This window comes from Macrobrachium nipponense, chromosome 47 (genome assembly GCF_015104395.2).
Source record: "Macrobrachium nipponense isolate FS-2020 chromosome 47, ASM1510439v2, whole genome shotgun sequence".
NCBI lineage: Eukaryota > Metazoa > Arthropoda > Malacostraca > Decapoda > Palaemonidae > Macrobrachium > Macrobrachium nipponense.
Genome location: NC_087222.1, coordinates 21,591,415 through 21,614,726, shown reverse-complemented (window position 1 = coordinate 21,614,726; position 23,312 = coordinate 21,591,415). Strand labels below are relative to the sequence as shown.

At 43.5% G+C, this 23,312-nt stretch overlaps 1 protein-coding gene across 3 annotated transcripts in view; it reads left to right on the top strand.

The window, feature by feature from the left end:
- Positions 1-204: 204 nt before the first annotated feature.
- LOC135204759 (gastrula zinc finger protein XlCGF17.1-like) overlaps positions 205-23,312 on the top strand; it is a 67,050-nt gene continuing 43,942 nt past the window's right edge. The window contains exon 1 of one of the 3 annotated variants that reach the window (XM_064234919.1): positions 205-296. The gene's annotated coding sequence lies outside the window, so the exon portion shown is untranslated. Of the gene's footprint in view, positions 404-23,312 lie in introns of all 3 variants that reach the window. The other 2 variants (XM_064234917.1, XM_064234916.1) reach the window with 2 other exon arrangements.

Genomic DNA, 23,312 nt, shown 5'->3' with positions numbered 1-23,312 from the left:
GGAACTACGAACGAGAAGTCCTTAGGAGACGACGCCCAAAACGTAAATAAACCGCCATTACCTGAATCCATTATTTGCTTTAATCATTACCATTGATTCATCCAGTTATTAGTAAATTATCTAAATTTTTAATCAGATTCCAATCGATTACTTACAGCTGTCCACCAAATGACTCATTGGAATGAATGAAAACAACCGAAATCACTTCTAAACCAGAACCACAAACACAAACACTATCAAATAAAAGGCGCCCAAAATGTCAACACAGACTCAGCCGCCCGCCGTTGGCTGCCTTGGTAGTGTAACTTCAATTCAAACGTCTTTTGTCTTCTATAATAATTGCACTCTTCATAAGCGAAACAATTGGTAAATTACAAAGTTAACCGATAGCTACTGTAGTAATGTGAGTTACAGATGTTTATAGGTTGTATCACTCATTAACTTCTAGTCATGTTAGTACTCCTAGGTTACCCTAGAGACCGTAGCCTTCTATGGGGTCTTAACCTGAGACTGTCTAAATGAAATGAGTTGTTTTATGATATTTTAATGATTTACTCATAGGCTAATGTTAGGCTTAAGTTATAAGTTTCTGTAGAATCTCATTATGTAGGCTGCAAGGTGCCTGTATCCTGGCCTACTTTCATTATGTAGGCTGCAAGGTGCCTGTATCCTGTATCCTGGCCTACTTTATACTAAGACTGTCTGGGTCAATGATACTGTATGATTTCTCAATTATTTCACGGATGGTTTAGGTACAGAAATTTAATCTATAATCCTATAGACTAGGCTAGGCTATAACCCTATGTCCTAGGTTGTTTTTTCTGTTGATCAAAAGACGAGAGTAGAGGAAGATTTATGCTACAAAATAACTGGTGCAAATTGTGACTTTCACCAGTTTTTGTGGTTTCTTTTTACAGGTATTCTCCTACTTACAATGGGGTTAGGTTCTAAAAAACCCATCGTTTGTTGGAAAAGTCGTATCTCGAATATAGCTAGGGGGAAACATCGCCTTGGATCCATCGTATCCAGGTGGATCAGCCTTATTCACTCGATATTTAATTGGTGAAACAAAAATACAATTACATCTTTAAGCATACCATTCAAAAGATTGAAGTTTCGTCAACATAATGTGATATATGAAAGCGCCATACGAAATAAAATAAGTATGTGAGCTCTTCGTAAAATATGTTTTCAAGGCAGTTTTTAAATCCAATATGGCGTCGTCCGTCTCTGGTCCCTTTCATAACTTGCATGGATCTCAAGTCCTTCCCAGTCTCCAGCGCTCATTTGAACAATATTAGCGATTATATGTAACGTTTATCAATCTTACTCAAGACTCAAGATTGCAGTTGTAATCAGCACAATAAAACAACATTTTGTTGCCTATATTAGTGAAAGTATGAAACTTTTTATTCCCGGGGTTGTGGTTTCAACTGAAATTCATTTTTACCTTGTAATCGGTGGTTTTATCCTCACTGCCATCACAACTGAAACTCCGCAGTGCTTATTAGATTGTAACTACATATACACATTTTGGTCTTAATTCACTCCAAATTGCAGTTCCTGGTTCCTAAGCGCTCACTCCACAAACACAGTTGCAGGCATACTACACTGTTTATGAGGTGCAAAGCTTTATTCCCTTAATTGTTTACTTTACTCATTATTAAGTTTAACTTTACTTTGTTACTTCAAAATGTTTATTTTAATCCATGCCTATTATCCCTTTTTTGCAACCAAATTAACCCCGAAAAATTACAGATATTTCTAGATTAGATACAATCCAATATTTCTAGCCATGTCGTACATCTGGCTGCCGAAATCCATCGCCGATCAGACAACAGGCTTATGACATAAAGCAAAAAAAAAAAAAATTTCTAGCACTTGTCATTGATTTAAGTTTATATATATTACTATTTTAACTTTTTTATTTTTAATAATTGTATGCCAGAAATAAATGTAACCTTCAATGCTTGCATGCTAGGAATGACAAAATTTCATTGTTGCCAATTTAGTGGAGCTTCACACTTACGTTTCGATGCATTTACAAACTGTTTCCATGAATTCTAGTTGTCATAGTAATGCAATAATGATAAAATTGCTCTAATATGTATATATATTACAAATAGATATGCTAATTTCACTTATTTCCCCGGTTTTGTGTAAGTCTTATACCCAATTTGGAGAGTAAACACATTTCAATTGGCATCACTAATAAACAATAGGAGAGCGCGAACAACACCGTACGTATTGTTCACGGCAAAACTATTGATATTTGAGTCAGGAATCTAGTTACTTTTTCATCAACGAATATTTTCAAATTAATTATCATGAATATGTAAAAAATTTATGCAATTCATGACCTTATACTGATGTTTAACTATTGATTTAAATCATTATCTAGTGCACGTTTCTTCTTCTTTCTACCGAAAAATCGCAAGTTTCCTTGGATCCAAGGCAGATATTGTCATTGTTTACGATTGTTGTGAAGAAAGTGTCCCAGCGTCTATAGGTACAAGTGGTGTGCGGATTTAGCTCATGGAATGGAAAGTTTATTGACCAAGTGACTCCTCAAACATTGAGATGGCGTCAATCTTCTACATTTTTGGTGTTTTAAGTAAAAATATTGAAAGTGTCATGGAGGTATGTCTGCACTGCACATGGCTAGACTTTCATTTACCTCTGTTCAATCTTAAAATTTGACCTTAATTTCTAACTTTGGAGCTCTTGCTCTCACCACTGATGACTCGTGCCCATCTCTGGTGTCAGGACGTGTTAAAGTACTTTTTCGGAGGGTGGATCCACATGCGGCCAAAACTGGATCAGCTTGTCCACTCAGTTGTTTCCCCATAGCCTAACCTACACTGGGGTAATCAGTATCATCCTTACATAAATGGTAGCCTAGCCCACACTACACAATATACTCTATACATATGTGGTACAGTTATTATTTAAATCAGCTAATTCTCTACATTCAATGCAGTTTGACTTATGATAATTCAGTACAAAGAGAAATTGAATAACACTAACAAGAGTTAGCCTAGCATATACTATGGTATATCGTACACATATACAATAGCCTAGCCTACAGTATACTATATATTACAAGTACGATATAGTAATTATTAATATCAGATAATTCTGGAGGCTCATTGCATTCTGACGTATGGTAATTCAGTATAAAAGGAAATTGAACACGAAACGCTAATCAGATTCAGTCTGACATTGTCATAATTGAGCGGTGTAAGGCTGCTGATGGCTACGTATAATTATAAGATACAAACGTAACGAATATGCATATTTTCCATAAATCTTTTAGAAAGTTCTATATTACTTCACTGTATCCAGTAATACGCATTGTATGTATTCTCATATTGTATTATAAAATACTATCATAGTGGTCATTGTTTTGGCTTGGAGATCAGCTGATGGTGAATACGAGTTTATTTCGCCATACTCAACACAATTCTGAGCTATATTCTTGCATCTAGTTATGACTTGAATAAATCTTGTTGTGAACTAAATTATTTTCATTGTATTATGAGCTCTACATTCCTTATCTTTTATCAGCGTGAGAACAACAGTAAAATGTGTTTTTTCCTGCCAGGTAGTTTTGATTAAAATAGTTTTCTATTGATTTTATCTACAGTTGCGTTTGATGGCATATATAAGTTTACTGGAGCTTTATCCTTATTGCCGATGCACAATAAAAGTTGTCATTAGCAGCTTGAACATTGTTTTCTTAGCTTCAGCTACAACTTGCAGCTTAAGTTTAACAGTACAGGGAGTGTTCGAGTTATGATAATTCGTCGTAACAATAATGCAATTTTACGATGAAGTTAGCAATTAATACTGATACGACGGTATTTTGTGAATATTTTAAAATTTCGTTCGTAAGGGGTGCAGCCCAGGAGCGTACAACCAGGCACCAAGAGAAAGACCAAATTACAATAGCCTAACTTTATCCTATCTTCTATGTATAAAAAAAAAAAACAGCAAAAGAGAATAATGAAAGTTTTGTTATAACATTTTACTTGTTTGGTAAATGTGTACAGCCATTAACAACTGAACGAGAAACAACAGTTTGCTAAGTACAACTGAATTGGATAACAACATCCATTTGGCTTGTATTTCAACCATCATACAATAGCAAACAGTTACCGCAGTTATGTTATAAATGACGTTATGTATTATTATACATAACGTCATTTATAACTTTGTTTGCTATAAACCAAAGATCAGCAAGGAAACACTGTTAAATTTAAACAAAGTTGTAACTGAAGCTGATTCTCACTTCGAGCTGCTAATGACTGTTATTGTGCATTGGTAACAAAGATAAAACTCCCGTAAACTTATCCAATTAAACTACTACAGCCGTAGGTTAAGTTGAGAGGATCATTTTAATCAAAACTTCATGTCTTGAAAGAATACAGTTTACTGCTGTTTTCACGCAGATAAAAGATAAATAACGTAACAGTAGCGCTCATACTATGAAGAAATCAAGTGAAAATAGCGAACGGAATTTACATAATTTTCCTTACACAATAAACATGCCCTCAAAGCATTCTGTTAACGAAAAAAATAATTTAGTTTCCAATGAGATGTATTAAATTCTTTCGACTTAAAATTAAGACGTCTTATAACGAAAAGATGACCTTGTCTCATATAAGTAAAGTATCTAGATATTCTTTTATGCTAACTAGACGCAAAACAATTCGCTCCGAATTCAGTTAAATACGACGAAATAAACTCATATTCGCCATCAGCTGATTTCCAAACCAAAACATTGACTGCTTTGTTTGTATTTTATGATACAATACATAATATGAGAATACATGCAATATAATAGGAGAGTGTAATGTATAATTTTTAAAAGATTCACGGAAAAGATGCATATTCGGGATGTTTTTATTCCATAATTATATGTAGGCGTCAGCAGCCTGATAGGTATCGCTCAATTATGCCGATATTGGTCCGAATCTGAGTCCGATTTACCATGGTATCTATCATTGTATACGCTAGCCTAACTTGTTAATGTTACTAAATTTCTGTTAGTACTGAATTATCATGAGCCAATATGCATTGAACCTAGAGAATTAGCTGAAATTAATCATTTCTATGCCTTATATGTATAAGTGTACTGCGTAGTGTAGGGTACACTACCCTATATGTAAAGATGGTACTGATTACCCTAGTGTAGGCTAGGCTATATTCAAGATACAATTTTTTTGACATATGATGGGTTTTTCAGAACCTAACCCCATGGTAAGTAGGAGAATACCTGTATATTACCTTGCCAATTTTTTTATCCCTAATGAATAAAGTTAATACATAGAAATATATCAGTCTTATTCTACATAACATCATTTATAACATAAGTATGGTAATTGTTTACTATTGTACGATGTTTGAAATACAAGTAGAATGGATGTTATCCGATTCGGTTGTACATAGCAAAAAAATTCTTTGTTCCTACACGATATACAAACCATCGCTCCTTTACATAAGGAATTACTTAAGGCATACCCTGGACGCGGCCGCTGAATTCTTCCAACAAGGTGGTTTGGTAATTAACTACTGGTCCAGTTGTTGGTAGTTCCTCTGACTGGACGTAAACATTCCAATTTGCTTCCGGCTGTCGTCGTAGAAGGATGTGTTCTTCACCACTCCCTGCCCGACTGTTGTTTGCTATTTGTTCCTGCACAATATATAAACCCTTCTTCCTTTACATAAGGAATTACTTTCAGCGTAGCTGGAATTACGACCGTTAAATTCTTGAACAAGGTCGTTAGGTAATAACTACCATCTAGTAGGCGGGTAGGCCTTCCTGCCTGGATGTAAACACTACACTTTGCTTTCGGCCGTCTTCCAATGAAATATTTTTGTGAGCTCTTGCTGACTAGCTATTAATCATTTTCCTGGTGGGACCTTTGATTTTTTATTTTTTGAATAAATATCTACATACTCTGTTTGATATTAATAATTAATTGAGTTTAATAATTAATATGCAAACCCACTTTTTGTGATAGCATTGATAGCCACCTTTCTACTTTAGTTGGCAGCAAAAGTATGCCAACATCTTTATTAGTACATATTTTCGCCCTTTAACGTTAGGACGAGGTATTCATCCAAAATTTATGCTTACGCTTTAAAAATTAGCGAGGGGAACTTTGGAGGTTTGTCCTTTGTTTTCTTCGGGTAGTTGCTCTTCTCCTCCGTCTTTTCGCTAGCTATCGGACGAAGGTAGAGTAGGGAGCGAGTGGTGTTGGTGTTTGGGGATCTCTCATTTTAGAGGGCGGTGCCCTTGTATGCAATAGGGGTATCTTTATTACTTTAAATCATATTTTCTTTCTTTTACAGGCTAGCAGTGGTGATAGTGATTATAGCAGTAGATGGATGGTATCTCTTCGTGTTGGTTATCCTAACCTTGGAATTGTACCTGTGACTCATAGCATGCTGTGATATTGGTCCTCAAGTGTGTGTACTGATCCCCTGCTGGAAATCATATTCATTTACCACTGCTATCCTGGAATTACATCACTGGACAAAGCCTTCGCCACTGCCCTGTGATTATTAACTCTAGTTCTGCTGGTAAATATACCTGATCCTGTAGAAGAAGTCTTGCAGAATTTGGAGAAGTCGAAGAGGAAGAGAGCTTGTCAAGTGTCGTCATCTTCCTCTTCGGAATCATCATACTTTCATCAGCCTCCACCCCTTCAACTTCTAAGGCTCCCTGCCGAAGAAGGAGAAGGTAGTCTCTCCCCCTAAATCTCGTCATGGGACTTCCAAGGGTCTGCCTCCTCAAGCTGAGGAGGCAGTTGGGTCTTCTGCTGGCTCTCCTGTTCCTTCGGGAACAGGAACCGTTACGCTGTCTCCAGAGTTGGTGACGCTGAGTCCGCTCACCGTCATGACTCAGGCATGGAGTGGAAGAAAGGAGTGAGTCGCTCAGGTGACTCACACCTTGCCGGTGATCACTCTCGCGGTGATTGCTTGGTTCCCAGGGTTGACGTGACAGTCCCGCGGGACCGTGCATGCAGAGACCGGTAAGGGTTCCCCCATTCAGTTCTCTTGAGAGGTTTAGGCCTCAACAAGAACTTGGACGCGTCGATGAATGGTTTCGGCTCTTTCCAGTCAGTTGCATGCTCAGCCCCACCCAGACGACAATCAGATCAGATTCATGTGACCGACCAGTGTCGGTGGCGGCAAACGTTTCGCTTGCCTTACGAGAGTTTTGTAACCCTCCTCGAGAAAGCATTTTCTCCAGATGGTAACACTTTCCTAGACTCTCAGAAAGGCCATCACCGCAGGTTGATGGCTGCCCATGACTAGCTTCTGCTAGTTCCACTAGCAAGGCGAGCGAGAGTGTCCAGTTTTCCTCCCCTATTTTCTCTACTTCCTATGGCTACACCGGGAGGGGCGAGGTGAATAGGAGGGATCCTGCAGAGCGCTCTCCGTAGGATTCAGCTTCAGGGGACTACGTTTCTGGAGGGACCTTAGGGTCCTACTGGACGTACGTCCACGTCATTGAGGAAGGATCTTATGTCAAAACTGGAGACTGTCTCCCTGGCTTTTTCTGTCCTTTGGATGGATTTCAATTCACAGTCCCTATGGGTTCTTGCATTTTGGGAGCCACGATTGTATATTCTATTGAATTGTACTCTCATTCCAGTCTTAAATGCTCACATTTAGGACTGGGTTTTATGCCTGTTCCTCCTCGATTTCTAGCACTCTCCAAGTGTTTTGGTCTTCTATGATCTGCAAACACTTGGGGAGACGAGAATTCCTGATATTTGTTACTATGATAACCAGGAATCTTGCTGAATGCTCGAATTCCTTGAAATTTCTGGCATTATCAGAGTGTTTGGTTTTCTGTAATTTCCAAACACTCACACGAAACAGACATTCTCAGTAATTGTTATTACAAAAATCGGGAGTCTCGCTAAGCCAAAATTCCTTGGAATTTCTAGCGTTTGCTGGGTGATTTTGTTTTCTGAGATTTCCAAACACTTGGGCAACAGGTATTCCTGATTATTAATACAATAATCGGGAGTCTCGCCGAGCGCCTGGATCCCTTGGTTTCATTGGTGCTCGCCGAGTGCTCGGCTTCATCATATTGCTGAGTGCAAGGGCGAGAAAAGGCTTCCCTGATTATTGTCATACAAGAGTCGGGTTTTTCTCGCCGTGTGTGGGAATTCTTATGAATTCTAATGCTCACTATTACGAGTGCTTGGATGGCGAGACGAGTCTTTACCAGTACAGATGAGTCCCCTCCTCAATCTGGTTTGGAGTTATGTAGAGCTTGGAACTGCATGCAACACTTGGGTGAATGGTCACGTATACTGTCCTTGTATATTGGACCTTAGGGTCCGAACACGTAGGACACCAGACACAGAATCCCTCTTGTTCTTCTTCTCGGAGCTTCAGCCTCAAAGGAGAACACTTAATTTGGAAGAAGTGATAGTTCTTCGTGGACGATTACCACTCGTAATTATGTAGCGGTGATCTGCTTGTCTCGACCAGACAGCTCTATCTGCCGATCTGAGTGCTCGGCTCTAACCAACGAACTTTCTGCTTTTGATCGGTGCAGTTTCATGCCATGACATAGCACCCTCCCTTCCCGTGTTGCAGCGAGTTTTCAAGAGGACACAGTCTTTTGTCTTCATCATCTAAGGCCTCCTAACCTCCCTCTTCAAAGGTTTCCACATCCTAAGAAGAGGAAGGTATTCTCCACCCCTTATGAAGTCTTGCTTAGAGACTTCTAAGGGTCTGCACCCTTTCCATGGAGAGGAAGTAATTGGCTGTCTCTTTGGCTCACCTGCTCCTTCTGGAGTGGGAAGCTGGACGCTATCTGCAAATATGGTGTGTTAGGAGCCCCAGGAGTTCGAACCTAGGTTCATTCTCCCATCTGGTTCCAAGGGCGGTGCTCATGGAACCGGGGCTGTGTCGGGTATACTCGTGTGCTGGTGTGTCCGAGTGTACATCCACAGTCAGTGATAGGTAGTCTTCTCTCCATCATGATAGTGGCGCAGGAGGAGAGAAGTGACCGAGGCGTGTTGGTGGCTCGGACCCACCTGTGAAGGTCAGGAATGGCTATTCTTCAGGTGCTAAGATCAATGTCACTGTCCCTCGGGACAAGGCATCTGAAGGAGACAGGAGGAGGTCCTCAGTGTAGTCCACTTCATGAGGTTCGATCACAAACAAGATAGATGCGTAGCAAGACGTGGCAAGTTCTCGCCAACTTTTGCTGCATCTAACTCCGGTCAACTTTCACTTGCGTTTGCATGAACTAAACGGTTGTAAGAATGAATGCTTCGTTTAACAGAGTGAGAACAGTCAATCCTCATCTTTTTTCCCCTCTATTTCCTGGTTATACCAGAATGAACAAGGAAATAAGAGGAATTCTGTGGAGTCTATTCCTCGGAATTTGAACCCGAGAGACTATGTTTTTGGTTCAATCTTAGGATCTTACTGAACATACGTCAATCTGCTCAGGATGGATAGCACCGAGAGGTTTGAACGCCTCTCCAGTGCTACTGTTTTGGGAACAACCAGTTCGGCTTGAACTAGTCATTTTTGGTATCCCTTTATCACCGTAGAAGTCTCCCTTTGGGAAAACTTCACCTTCGCTCTCTTCATTAGAGAATGAGGGTCTGCTTTCAGTCCTTATTCTTGTCCCTTAAATGAAGAAGAATTAGGCTGGAATGCAATTAACCTACAAATATATTGGTATATCTCTCTCGTGACATACTTCTGTTATCAGTTGCATTGGTATGTGACCAAGACTAATAGTATCTTCCCTTAATTAACCTGGAACTCAGGACAGCCTTTCGGGCCTCCCAAGAGTTACTAGTTTTGATTTTGAGATAACTAGTGGTATTGTTTCCCAACAATACCACAGCATGTATATTATCACCGAACAAGAGGGTTTTCTTCCCTCCCATTTCGGTTAAAATGCAGATGCTCAAGTGTATCTTTTTTTGTGCTCGATGGTTCTAGCCGAACGCATTCCTTAATGGAATGCTCTACCAGGCAACTCGGGATGATAACAAGTTGAGCAAGCGGTTTATGGCTCTGCCTCAGTACTGCTTTCTCTCCGAGATTCTTTTCATTTGGGTATTGTTTCTCCTCTGTCAAGGATTGACTACCAATTTGAATCTCTGCCCGGCAATCACAGACCAAGCTCTCTGGTTGGCTGGAATTCTCGCATACGTGTATGCCCATCTCTCCTGCACCGTATTTGCCATTGCAAAAATTTTCAGACAGAAATATATCTCATTAGACTCATTATCATCTTTCTGTTTACCCCACGGTATAACAGAAGTCTGTAGCCTAGTCTTCCACCTCATCACACCTGCCTCATCAGCCACTGTGATGACGCAGAATGATATTCTTCAGACAATTTGAGTTTGTCTTCTGTTATACATTTCCTAATTCGTAAGGTGTTTAGTTATTCTCTCCTCACTCCGAATATTGTAAATAATTAACAGAAGACTTCGCCTGTTCTCCACCCTACTAGCTCTGCTTCCAAAGGAAATAGAAATGTCCTCCCTGATCCAACCCACGAGAAGCAGTTCTTCAGGCAGTGCAATCCCTGTTTCATTACTGAAAGACGCTCTGCTTTCATTGCAAACTCCAACTTTCTCGCCATGCAGCAATGAAATAGCTGATTAGCTTTTTCAGTCCTCTGTAAAACAACGGGGATTAAAGCTATCTTCACTGGTTGGTGTCATCGATTGGACTTTTTCTATGATCAGAATCTGGAGAGTTTATTTCTTTCAATTCAACTGTGAAGACGGAGGTCCACATTCACCTCAGTCATTCACTAGTAATATAGTATTGTTTTTACTTGGTTGAGATTCAACTATTGATGAGAAACTTCTGTCTTGCCATCACAGGGACCTCGGTCCTAAAAGGTAATTGACTATCGTCTGATGTGCACATGCCTTGTGAGAAACATCATCTGATCTCTCAACATCGTCGGTAAACAAGATAGGCGATATGTATAGTTATTCTGAGCATAACCCTTTAAAAGGCGGGTGTCATGTTGTGACTATGTCTCAGATGCTTGACCGCGCAGTCAGTCGGCATCTGTTGACGAGTCCAAGTCCTTCATGATCTGCACTGTGGACTTTGTATTGGTTGATCCAGATCAGTAATTACTCTGTCCTATTGGTGTGTTGTTGTAACCATGAAGGATCAACACCTATCATTGAGTGTCAGTGTCTTTATCCGCTACGGACTGCCATTGCAGAAGTGTCCAATGACACGTCTTTCTCCGAGTCTTACTAGATCGTGAGAGACTTCTCTGCAGTTGGATAGTCTAGTGGTTGGGTACATTTCATCACTCCGAAGAATATGTCAGACTGGAAGATAGATAAGGTCTCATTGCGACCACATTTATATCTTTCTTCCTTCGGGTCTGCCCACAGGTCCTTGGAACCTCATTTCCTTGGACCGGTGGTGGATGCTCACAGGTTGTGTTCGCTTACCCGGCTCCCTCAAGAGGATAAGTTCCATCTCGCCTTTGGTGTGCAGCTCTAGAGGTAAGAAGGATGCGAGAGTGACTGGCCTCTCCACCTTCCCCACCTCGTCCTTCTACTCCTCTTCCTTCAGGTTGTGGATAGGACTCGAACTTACACTGGCTGGTCAGGCGATTGATGCGATAAGCTTACACATCCAGCTTCCTTTCTATTTTTCTTATCAGAATCATAAAAGCAATCCCGCTCCTTCCTCTAACAAGGGGAGGAAGGAGACTGGCAATAATGCAAACCCTTCCCAGAACTTTGTATTAATGCCTCCAATTCTATTATTCTTCCCAGCCTTTTTTGGATGAGTTACGATTCCTCGCTCATTTCGAAAAGTTCCAGAAGTCTGACTCTTGATCATGCAGCTCCTATACTCCAATCAAGTTGTCAGAGGCAGGGCACTCCTCCTTGCTCTTACGACCAGGAGGAATAGCCCAGGTGTGCAGAACTCCAGTCAGTTCTAGAGGCTCACTCACATTCCTCCCACCAATCAGTGAGTCTTCCTAGTGTAATGGACCGAGGGTTTGTATATCATGTAGTAACAAATCACAATGTTTGGAAGTACGTAAATTGTATTTTTCCTAACTATACAAACCTGAGGTCCTTTACATTTATGCCCACCTCATACCACCCCTCAATATGAACCTGGGCCGAAAGGGAAAGTAGAGTGTTTATATCCGGGCAGGCGGGCCTACCCCCCTGCCACACGGTAGTTACTGCCTAACCACCTTGTTCAAGAATTTAACTGCAGTAATTCCAGCTACGCTGAAAGTGATTCCTTATGTAAAGGACCTCAGGTTTGTATAGTTAGGAAAAGTACAATCTACTTTCAAAAACTGTGATTTCTTCAGGCTCTATCCTGGTGAACTCCGTAGGAAGGTAGTGCCGTCAGTGCACCTTATTCAGTGCAATGTAGGCATTACTTAAGGTTCTTTGCAGCATCCCTTTGGCCCCTAGCTGCAACTACATTCAGTCCTTTTACTGTACCTCTGTTCATATTCTCTTTCTACCATCTTACTGTCCACCTTCTCTTAACAATTGTTTGTTCCTACACAATATACAAACCCTCAGTCCTTTGCATAAGGAATTACTTTCAGCGTAGTCTGGAATTACGGCTGTTAAATTCTTGAACAAGGTGGTTAGGCAGTAACTACCGTCTGGTAGGCGGGTAGGCAGGATGTAAACACTTCACTTTGCTTTCAGCCGTCGTCCGATGAAGATATATATTTGTGAGTTCTTGCTGACTCTGTTAATAATTTTTTTGGTGGGATCTTTAATTTTTTATTTTATTTTCTAATTTTTTAAAATAAATGTATGTAGAGTGTTTGATATTAATGATTAATTAAATTTAATAATTAATATGCAAACCCACTTTTTGTGATAGCCTTGATAGCCGCCTTTCTACTTTTGTGTTAAGGGTCGGCGGCAAAGGTATGCCAACATCTTTATTAGTACATTTGTTCCTACACGATGTACAAACCCTCGGTCCTTTACATAAGGAATTACTTTCAGCGTAGGGATCTTAGGGTCCTACTGGACATATGTCCAGGTGGTTGAGGAAGGATCTTATATCATATCCAGTCTGAAATGCTCACATTTAGGACTGGTTTTTATGCTCGTTCCGAAATCGAGGAGGGGCCCCATCCCGATGATTGTTTGACGAAATTCGGGTGTCTCGCTGAGCACTTAAATTCTTTGGAATTTCTAGCACTCTCCGAGTGTTTTGGTCTTCTACGATCTGCAAACACCCAGTTAACTAAGCGAGTGAAAGCCACCTCTGTGACTCCTGACAAATCTTCCTCTCCTTTGCATCAGCATTTTCATGGCGGTATCACCAGGTCCTTTGTCAGACCTCACTCGAACCTGCGCCCCCCTTCCAAATCCATGACAAAACCTGCTTCTAAGTGTTCCTCCAAGTAATATAACGATCCTTCATGCTTTGGTAGGTGTGTGTGTTCGATGTGTTATCCTTTTCACTAAAGGTTGGGGAAGAAGGAAACACTGAAATACTAAAGTAGGTTCTTAATGTCTAAGTGAAGTAAACAAAATCACAGAGGTGCAAATTATGTGCAAGGCAAGGAATACAGAGCGGTGCCATACTGGCAAAACATGACTGCCAGACAGGCGAGATTCAGTCATTACATATCGTTCACGATAAATGAGAATGACATACATTAAATACATAGGGAGGTATATAAATGAATACGAAAGTTAAAGAATGTAATGCATATACGTAAGTGTTCATATATCGTACTGAATGTTTCTTTCATTTACCTACACCTCCTTCCCCCTTCATGCTCCTAGTACACTCTCAAGCAGACTTTCTCTACGAGCCTTTGAGAACAACGTGGGGACAATGGGGGAATATCAACTAAGGACAACTTTTCCTGGTCCAAGCAAGGGGCCACAGGGGAAAGAGGGGATGGGTCAACACTAGGGGGTGGCACTGGGCGAAGGAAACGACAGTTTTGCCACCAGACACGACCAATAGGGAGACGAATTTCGTAATCCCTTGACCTGCCAAAACTCATGACTACCCCGACCTTCTCCCAGCAACGAGATGTCGGGTCTTGGATCCATACATGCTTTCCAATAGTCTACCTGGGTAGGGGCGGGCATGCTGATCGCACTGGGTCTTAACCTGCTCAGCACAGGTAGCAGCATGGCGGTCACAGTCCTCGGTCTTGACCTGCCACTCCTCTGAAAAGGACTGTGGGTGTGCAGGAATGCATGACCTAAGAGGTCAACCATACAGGATCTGGGTGGGGGAGCGACCTGTGAAACTGGGAGTATTCCGAAGCTCTAAGAGGCCTCGATCAAACTTCAAACTCTTCCTAATCAAATGTTGCCAGAGGGTACCATTGTCAGGATGAGATGCTTGATTGACTATGTGGATAATATGGGGAGGTTATCACATGGACTCCCCATCGCTCCATGAAGTCCCAGAACTCGTTGCTGGTAAACTGTGGTCCTCCATCAGTCCTGAGATGGAGAGGCACACCAACTTCCTGGAAGTAACGGCAGAAGAGCCTGATTGTATTGGAGGCGGTAGTATCACCTTTGCATGAGACAACAGGCCATACTGAGAGTCAATCAACTATGACGAGGAAGGCTTTTCCTGTGACCATAAAGAAATCTGCAGAAACAGACTCAAAGGGCTTCGTGGGGTTGTCGTCATTCATTATAGTTCCTGATGCTGGGTTGGCTGCAATACTGGCATGACTCACAAGCTCCAATTGTGTTGACAATGTCTGAGTTGATACCAGGCCAGAAGACAGCCTGTCTTGCCCGGCGCTTCGTAGATTCCACGCCCCTATGACTGTCATGTAGGCAGGACAAGGTGCGGCAACTGAGGGCGGCAGGAACTATAACTCTTGCTCCATACAAAACGAGGTCACCATCAGCGTAGAGCTCATCCCGTATCTTCCAGTATGGGAGTACGGAGTTATGCAAATCATATCTGTTGGAGGGGGATCCTGAGGTGACACAGGCGAATGTAGACGGTCTGCTCTTGTTGCATCTTGTAGAGCTGAAGAGTCCTGTCGGCATCTTGAGCTGGAGACTTTCCTGAGGAGGTAACAGCTTACACAGCCATGGCTGTTCGGAGATGGGTGGTGGACGGGGCACCTGCAATTTTGTCTTTTGGTGTGGGGTGGCTAACTGGGGCTCGAGACAAAGCATCAGGAATGTTCGTAGACTTGCCAGCACGCCACACAGTTGTGAACAAATAGGGTGAAATTTTCTCCTTCAGACACTGGTGGTGAGGATTCACAATTGTGTCCAGCAAGTAATGATTCAGGATAGGTATGAGGGGCTGGTTATCAGTCATCAGAGTAAAATTCTGTCGGCTGGCAAGATACAGCCTACATTTTGACATTGCCCAGACTACAGCCAACATCTCGAGCTCAATAGTGGCATATCGTGTGTCTGCATCGGTAAGGAATCGAGAGCCACACTGAACTAACAGCAGGCGTCCACTACCATGGTCCTGCAGAAGGGTATGGTATGTCCAGTACCATTAAGGCATGAGGCATCTGTCTTAAGGACAACAGGCAGGTCTGGGTCAAAGACAGCAAGAACAGGTGGCCAGAGGAGTGCTAACTTGACGTGTTGAAAAGCTTCATCATGATCAGGGGTCCAAACAAATGTTCTCTTGGGGCTCATCAGAGGGTGTAGAGGCTGGCCTGTAGCGGCAATGTCAGGGGTGAACTCTGCCAATTGTTGACCTGGCCCATGAATGATCAGAGGGTCAGTCAGGTTAGTTGAGTGGGAAATCCTGACGGCACTGACTTTTTTCTGGGCTCAGCTCGTGTCGCTGCGCGAAATATCCTTTAATCTATTATTTCTAGGGTAAATGTACTAACACATACCAGAGAATAAATAAATAAAGAAAAGGGTCAGTACAACTGACTCGCTCACCTCCAAGAGGGTGTCGGTATGAACACTATGGCGAGTGAGACCACTACCACGAGCCGAATGCCAATAGAAATCTCCCACTACAAAATCCCCACAAGAGGAGAGCCGACCCACAGAGTGGGCAGCAACTACTACTACTCCATCCCATGCTGCCGACTGCTGCGCCTCTTGCGGTGGCCATCCTTTTCAGTTAGCGCACACGGTATACACGTGCCCTTTTTTGCTCTGTGTTTTTTGTGCCCTTTTCTTGGATTTATTTATCATGGAGCGTGCAGCCATCGCAGCAGCTAAGTTAAGTACTCGTATTTATTGCTAATTGGTTTTTTCCGGCCCTGAGCCCGTATTTGCCGTTTTTTAGGTATAAATACGACTCTAGGTCGGAAGCATGGCAAGCATTGTTCTGCCTCGTGGCGGGTTCGTTCTTGGTCTCCCATACCCAGAACATTCCCTTACTTTAGTACGCTCTATTTTAATCATCCGTTTTGTTTTAGGGTACAGTCTACACGGTTTTTTTGTCATGCATGCATGTCTTTTACCTTATAGGCTCCTTCTATCCAGACCCTAGCCACGGCTTCTAGCTTTGAGTGGTAGACTTTCCTTCGGGTTAGTCGTACACTCCTGGATTTTTTCTCCTACTATTTTTGTTTTCTTCCTTTCATGTTTTATTCATTTTATATTATATTGTTATTTAGGTTAGTGTAGGCGTCTGCTTCATTTAGCCTAGGTTAGGGCCCATAGGGCCCATATGCTCCGCTCCTCAGTTCGGTTGCTTCCCGATAGCATCTCTCTGATCAGCCGGTTGTGTTTTCTAGGCCTTATTGTCTCATTGGTTTGTAGTTACCCCGCCCCGTGATCACGGAGCAGCCAGACGCCTGTCCAGTTCTTCTCCCCCTCCCGCTCTTCCATAGAGTCGGGGGGTGGGTTGGTCTACCCATGCTCGCTCCGCATACCCGAGCCTGCCTCCCTCTCCCCCCAGGCGAGGGAGTAGAGTGGGACCGGGACAGACCCAGACTGACTCGACCTCTCCAGCTTCTCGGTCCCGGCCGGATGGTAAGGTGGGGGGACGGGCCTTTCCCCCCTCCGCGCTACTCCGTCGCTCCGTTGCTAGCCCGAGTCTGTTTGTCCTCTCGCCCTTTCCCACCTTACTGGGGGCTCCTTTGCCACCGGAGCCCCAGCATCCAGCGGAAAGGTGCTAGTCCACCCAACAGGGTGGACCGGGATATACAGTTGGTCTCTACTAACCACTCCGGCTCGCTGAGTCACGACACATCCGCCACGCACTGGACTTAGTCCGGTACGTTCGTATTTTATAGGTTTAAGTCTGTTATGTTAAACTAGTAAGTTTATCTTAAGCTACCTTAAACCATCCCCCCATCCCTCCAAACCTGTATCAACCGGATCTCTCCGGGGTTATTTTAGCCTATTAGGCCGGTAAGGGAGGGGTTATGCCCAAATTTTTTCCGAGCTCCGGCATGCAACGGAGTTCTTTTCCTGTCCTTTAGCCTGTAAGTGATAACCTTTAAGATACTCATGTGTCATTTCACTTACAGACCACCAACTGTGAGCATCCGGGATGCGCCGCCACACTTCAAGACCCATGTGGACATGAAGTTTGCCGGTCCCATGCTCCATGCGCGACTCCGCACGGGGACATCCAGGTCTGGTATCACGAGACGTGCACCATCTGTTATGATCTGGTGAGCCAGCTTTTAGACGGGGTAAGTATTCCAACTCCGTTAGCCAGTCCCCATTTTGTTATAATTCTTAAGTTTTCTAAATTCAATCTTCCAAACTTAAGATAAAAATTCATGGGGTTTTGCAGCCCTATAATTTAAGTTAAGCTTTTAATTTTGTTTTAGTTTTAAGTTTAATCTTAAAATCTAATCAATACCCTCTCTTTCAGGCTCCGGCTGTGAAGGATACCGCACTGGCAACCCTGCGGCCTGGGTCGGCGGTTTTGGGAAGAACGCCGCCAAGGGTATGCCCTACATTCTTGAAAAGAAGTTGGCGGTACTGATCTTCCCCGGAGGCAAGTCAACAGGCTACGTCGACCCAGCAGAGGCTGCCCCGACTATCGCTTTCATTCAGCAACAGCTGGCTGCCTCGTTAACAGATCAAGGCCAGGACATCTCCTCGGAAGTCGCGACATTGGACATTAATATTGAACCTATGGTAGGTGTAGACGACCTGTTGGTCGAGGTAGGTACGTTGGACGCCAAGGGATGCCCTTGGGTGCCACTGGATCTTCTACCCCTGCAACCTCTCCTCCTCCAACCTTCCAAGGCTTTTACAGGCACTGAATTATATACTTCTCCTGACGCTTCCGTTAGACCCAAGGTCAAAGGTCAAGCTGTAAAAACCTTGACCAAGACGTCGTCGTCGTCTAAAAAGACGGCGTCGGCGTCATCCTCTTCTCGTAACTCTTCCGGCTAGAAATCCCGGAGCAGAGAGGTCTAAAGCTTTCTGGGTCCGGCTCTAAATCCTCTAAGAGTAGATCCTCCAGGGAGAGATCACACACTCCAGCGGAGTCGACGTTCCACTGCCCTTGGTTCCGGTTCAGAGCCACCTCCCTTCCACCTCCGCAGCAGCTCCGGCTTTGGATTCCAACGCTGGTCTGTTGCAACAAGTGGGCGATCTGGTTGGTTCTCTGAAATCCAGTATGGAACAAATGATCTCCCGGTTGTCTGATAGGATCAACTCTCAGGACAACATTATAGCCGGACTGAGCCAAGCTCCACTAGCTTCTTCCCCACCTTTCAGCACAGGGGGAGCCCAATTACCCCCGTATGACTCTCTACCTCCGTTCTCAATGAACAATCCTTGGAGAGTAGCATCATACGCCCCCTTCCAAGACGGCTTATCTCTATCCCGGAATGTGGAACTCGGAGGATTGAAGACTTCGAGTTCTACCCGGAAGACCTTCAGCCTCCCTTCATCGGCTACGCCAGGCTCACCGCCTCGGCTATGACTCGGGACGATAAGGTACCGAAAGAGACAGTCCTCTATTCACGAGACCAGGCTCAGAGAGAATGGCTCAGGTGTCTAGAGGACATGGATTGTTCCAATACAAAGATTCAACCGTTAAGAGTCCGTTTACGATCTTTACAATGGAAGAGAGTACCCCGCTCCCTTTCTTGACAAAGATCGCTACAACCACCATTCCAGCAGCCAGAAGGGGGATTCGATGCCTCAGCTGAAAGAGCGGACCCTACGTCTCCTTTACTCCCTCAGCCGGTGAGTTGTGGGAAGATTTGCCCAACACCTTTTCAGCGGGCAAACTCAAAACCAGACTTGAGAATTGGAGCAGTTTGGTGAGAAGCTACCTAGGCTTCCGGATAGCCTTATTCCAGGCGGAATTCGATTCCAATCGAGGTTAGCCAGGTCTATTAATACCATGGCCATGACCGAGGTGGCTACCATTTCCTATGGTTCTGAGCCACTCTTTAAGCTTCTCACCAAGTCTCTGACTCAAACGGTACAGTCTGATATGTTTGAGTTCGCCACGGCTAGGACGAATTGTAGGAAACATGTCCTACAAGAAGCAACAATTCGGCATGAGCCGAATAAGTTGCTCACATCGAGCATCTGGGGAGCAGACCTCTTCCCAGAGGCGATGGTGAAGGAGGTCCAGGCAGAGGCTACGAGATTAAACCAAAGCCTTAAAGATCGTTGGGGTCTTACGGCCAAGAGACGCCAAGATCAAGTGATCAAGGGTAAGGCTCAAAGGAAACCCAGACGTTTCCAGCCCTACCAGAAGAAGCAGCCACGCTTTACACAGCAGGTCCCAGCTGTTCCGTTGGTGCAAGCAGCTCAACCTTCTACCTCCAAGGCTCAGTCGCAGCCAATCTATGTTATTTCCCCACCCCCCAGCCTCAACCCTCCACCTCACTACGCCCTCTCTCCAGCCTACAATCAAGTCTTCGAGGGTCAGGCTCCCAGAAGTATGACCGCTCGGGTAAGGGGGGCAGAGGTAAACGATCCTTTCGTGGGAGAGGATCGGGAGGGCCCTTCAATAGAGGGAAGCATTTCAGGGGAGGCCGAGGAGGCTATCAAAGCCAATGAGGATGTTCAGGTAGGAGGGACTGTTTCACTTCCGCCACCGGTGGAACTTCAGCAAGTGGGCGCGCAGAGCATTGTGTCAAAGGTCTGGGTTGGAGCTGGATAGCGGCCCACCCCCGCCCCATCCAGACCTTTCCGCCAACATTCCATCCAAAGAATTGACGGAGTATGCGGAGGACCTCCTATTCAAGAAGAAGGAGCTATAGCGAGAGTCAACACAGGTTAAAATTTCAAGGACGCTTATTCAGCGTGCCAAAGAAGGCTCACAAAAAAGAAGGGTAATCTTAGACTTGTCCCGCTTAAACTTAGCCATTCGCTGCGACAAGTTCAAGATGCTCACGATCTCGCAGGTACGGACCTTACTTCCCATGGGGCCGTCACCACCTCTATCGATCTTACAGACGCTTACTATCATATCCCTATTGCAAGACACTTCCGTCCGTATCTGGCTTCAAAATAGGAGACCAGACATTCTCCTTCAAGGTAGTTCCTTTCGGCTCAACGTAGCACCCAGGTGTTCACGAAGTTGGCGGAAGTAGTAGTTCAACAACTAAGATCGCAAGGGGTTATGGTAGTAGCGTATCTCGACGATTGGTTGATCTGGGCTCCAACAGTCGAGGAATGCCACGTAGCAACACTGAAAGTGATTCAGTGTTCCTGGAATATCTAGGCTTCAAGATAAACAGGACCAAGTCAAGACTCACTCCAGAGTCAAACTTTCAGTGGCTGGGCATCCAATGGAATCTATCCTCCCATACTCTGTCGATTCCATCAGCCAAGAGGAAGGAAATAGCGAAGTCAGTAAAGCGATTTCATGAGTCACAAACTTGCGTCAAGAAGAACTCAGGAAAGGATCCTGGGTTCACTCCAGTTTGCATCAGTGACAAAACATCTTGATGAAAGCCAAACTGAAAGACCTAACCAGAATCTGGCGCTCACGAGCAAATGTCAGGTCCAGGGACAAGTTATCCTCAGTCCCTCAGATTCTACGGAATCGACTTCGCCCGTGGGCGAAAGTCAAGAACTTATCGATATCAGTGCCCCTTCAGTTTCCTCCTCCGGGGATTACCATCCACAACGGACGCTTCATTAAGCGGTTGGGGAGGATATTCCAGTTCAAGAGAGTTCAGGGAACTTGGTCACCTCAGTTCCGTCAGTTCAATATAAACGTACTGGAAGCAATGGCAGTGTTCTTGACTCTAAAAGGTTACGTCCGCCAAAGTACTCCCACATAAAGCTAGTCTTGGACAGCGCAGTGGTAGTACATTGTATAAACAGGGGAGGCTCCAAATCACGTCATCTAAATCATGTCATGGTAGCCATCTTCTCCCTGGCGGACAAGTTCAGTTGGCACCTCTCCTCCACCCATATAGCTGGAGTGAGAAACGTCATAGCAGATGCTCTATCCCGATCAGTACCTCTAGAGTCGAATGGTCACTGGACAACAGTTTCGTTCCAATGGATTCTTCAGAGAGTTCCAGGCCTACAAGTGGATCTCTTCGCATCCCAAGCGAACCAGCAACTCCCATGTTATGTGGCCCCAACCTGGACCCTCTGGCCTATGCCACGGACGCCCGCCCTGGCCCTAGACTGGAACAACTGGGAGAAGATTTATGTCTTTCCTCCAGTGAATCTTCTCATGAAGGTACTGAACAAACTCAGGACATTCAAGGGTCAAGTGGCTCTAGTAGCCCCAGACTGGCCGAAGAGCAATTGGTATCCTCTAATTCTGGAACTGGGGCTTCGCCCTCTTCGGATTCCCAGTCCCAGGCTCTCCCAGTCAGTACAAACGAAGACTGTGTTCGCTTCCTCAGGGATTCTAAAACCCTAACTTTATGGATTTCATGAAGTTTGCAGCGAAAAGAGATGCGAATATTGACCCTCAAAACATTCTCTTCTTGGAATCCGATAAAGAGATTCAACTTTGAGACAGTATGATGCTGCTGTCAAAAAGTTAGCAACCTTCCTGAGAGAATCAGATATTAGAATCATGACAATCAATTCAGCTATATCCTTTTTCAGATCTTTATTTGAAAAGGCTTAGCAGCTAGCACCATTACGACAAACAAGTCAGCCTTGAAAAAGATTTTTCAATTTGGTTTCAACATAGACTTGAACAGACTCCTACTTCACGTCTATTCCCAAGGCTTGTGCTAGACTTAGACCTTCTGTAAGGCCTACGTCAGTATCATGGTTCTTAACTGATGTTCTAAAGCTGGCTTCAGAAACTGATAATGACACATGCTCATTTATAATGCTCTTAAGAAAAACTCTATTTTTATTAAGCTTGGCCTCAGGAGCTAGAATTTTCAGAACTGTCGGCATTATCCAGAGACCCGGATCATATTCAATTTCTTCCCACAGGGAAGTGCTACTTTCTCCGGAACGTAGTTTTATAGCAAAGAATGAAGATCCTTTGATGAGTGGGAACCATGGAAGGTAGTACCCCTTCCACAAGATATATCTCTTTGCCCAGTATCGACCTTACGAGTCCCCTTTTTCTGTCTAGGACCTCCTCATCCTCATCGGGTCCTCTCTTTAAGAGAGAAAAAGGTGGTACTTTATCTATTAAAGGCATCAGGCAGCAGATCCTGTACTTTATTAAACAAGCCAATCCTGACTCTTTTCCAAAAGCACATGATGTCAGGGCAGTAGCCACCTCAATTAACTATTTCCAACATATGAACTTCGATAAGTTGAAAAAATATACTGGATGGAAATCGCCGACAGTATTTAAACTCATTACTTAAAGTCCTTGGAAGCTCTGAAATTTTCAGCAGTGGCGGCGGGTAACTAGTTTCCCCCGACTCGGCCTAATCTTTAGTAGAAGATCCAGTCCCCCTTTCTACCTGTCTCACCCAACAGTTCGTCTATTCCTGCCTTGTTCATCTACGGTTACCTTGTGTCTTAGCTGCTTTTATGATGATATGGTGGGTGTCCCTTATTTTTTTGCTAGGGACACTCACAATCGATTGTATATATTGATCTCTTAGATGTGATCCCCTTATTTTTATGCTAGGGGATACATCTTAATTGTAATGGTTACGGGTTTTTGTATATTAAGTTATATACATTCCTTTTATATATTATTATTATTATTGAAGTTTGTTCTGCTCAACTTATTGTCTTAATTGCTCTAGAGTTCTTGATACATGTCAATACACAGATACTATTTCGGAACATATATGCCATGTAAGCCCTGTATATATGTAAATTGCCTTAAGTTAAGAAATATTATTAGCATTAAGTTTAATTTAAGCAATATTTCTATTTTTGTATCATTGTGTATATGTATCTTTATTAACAATTATATTC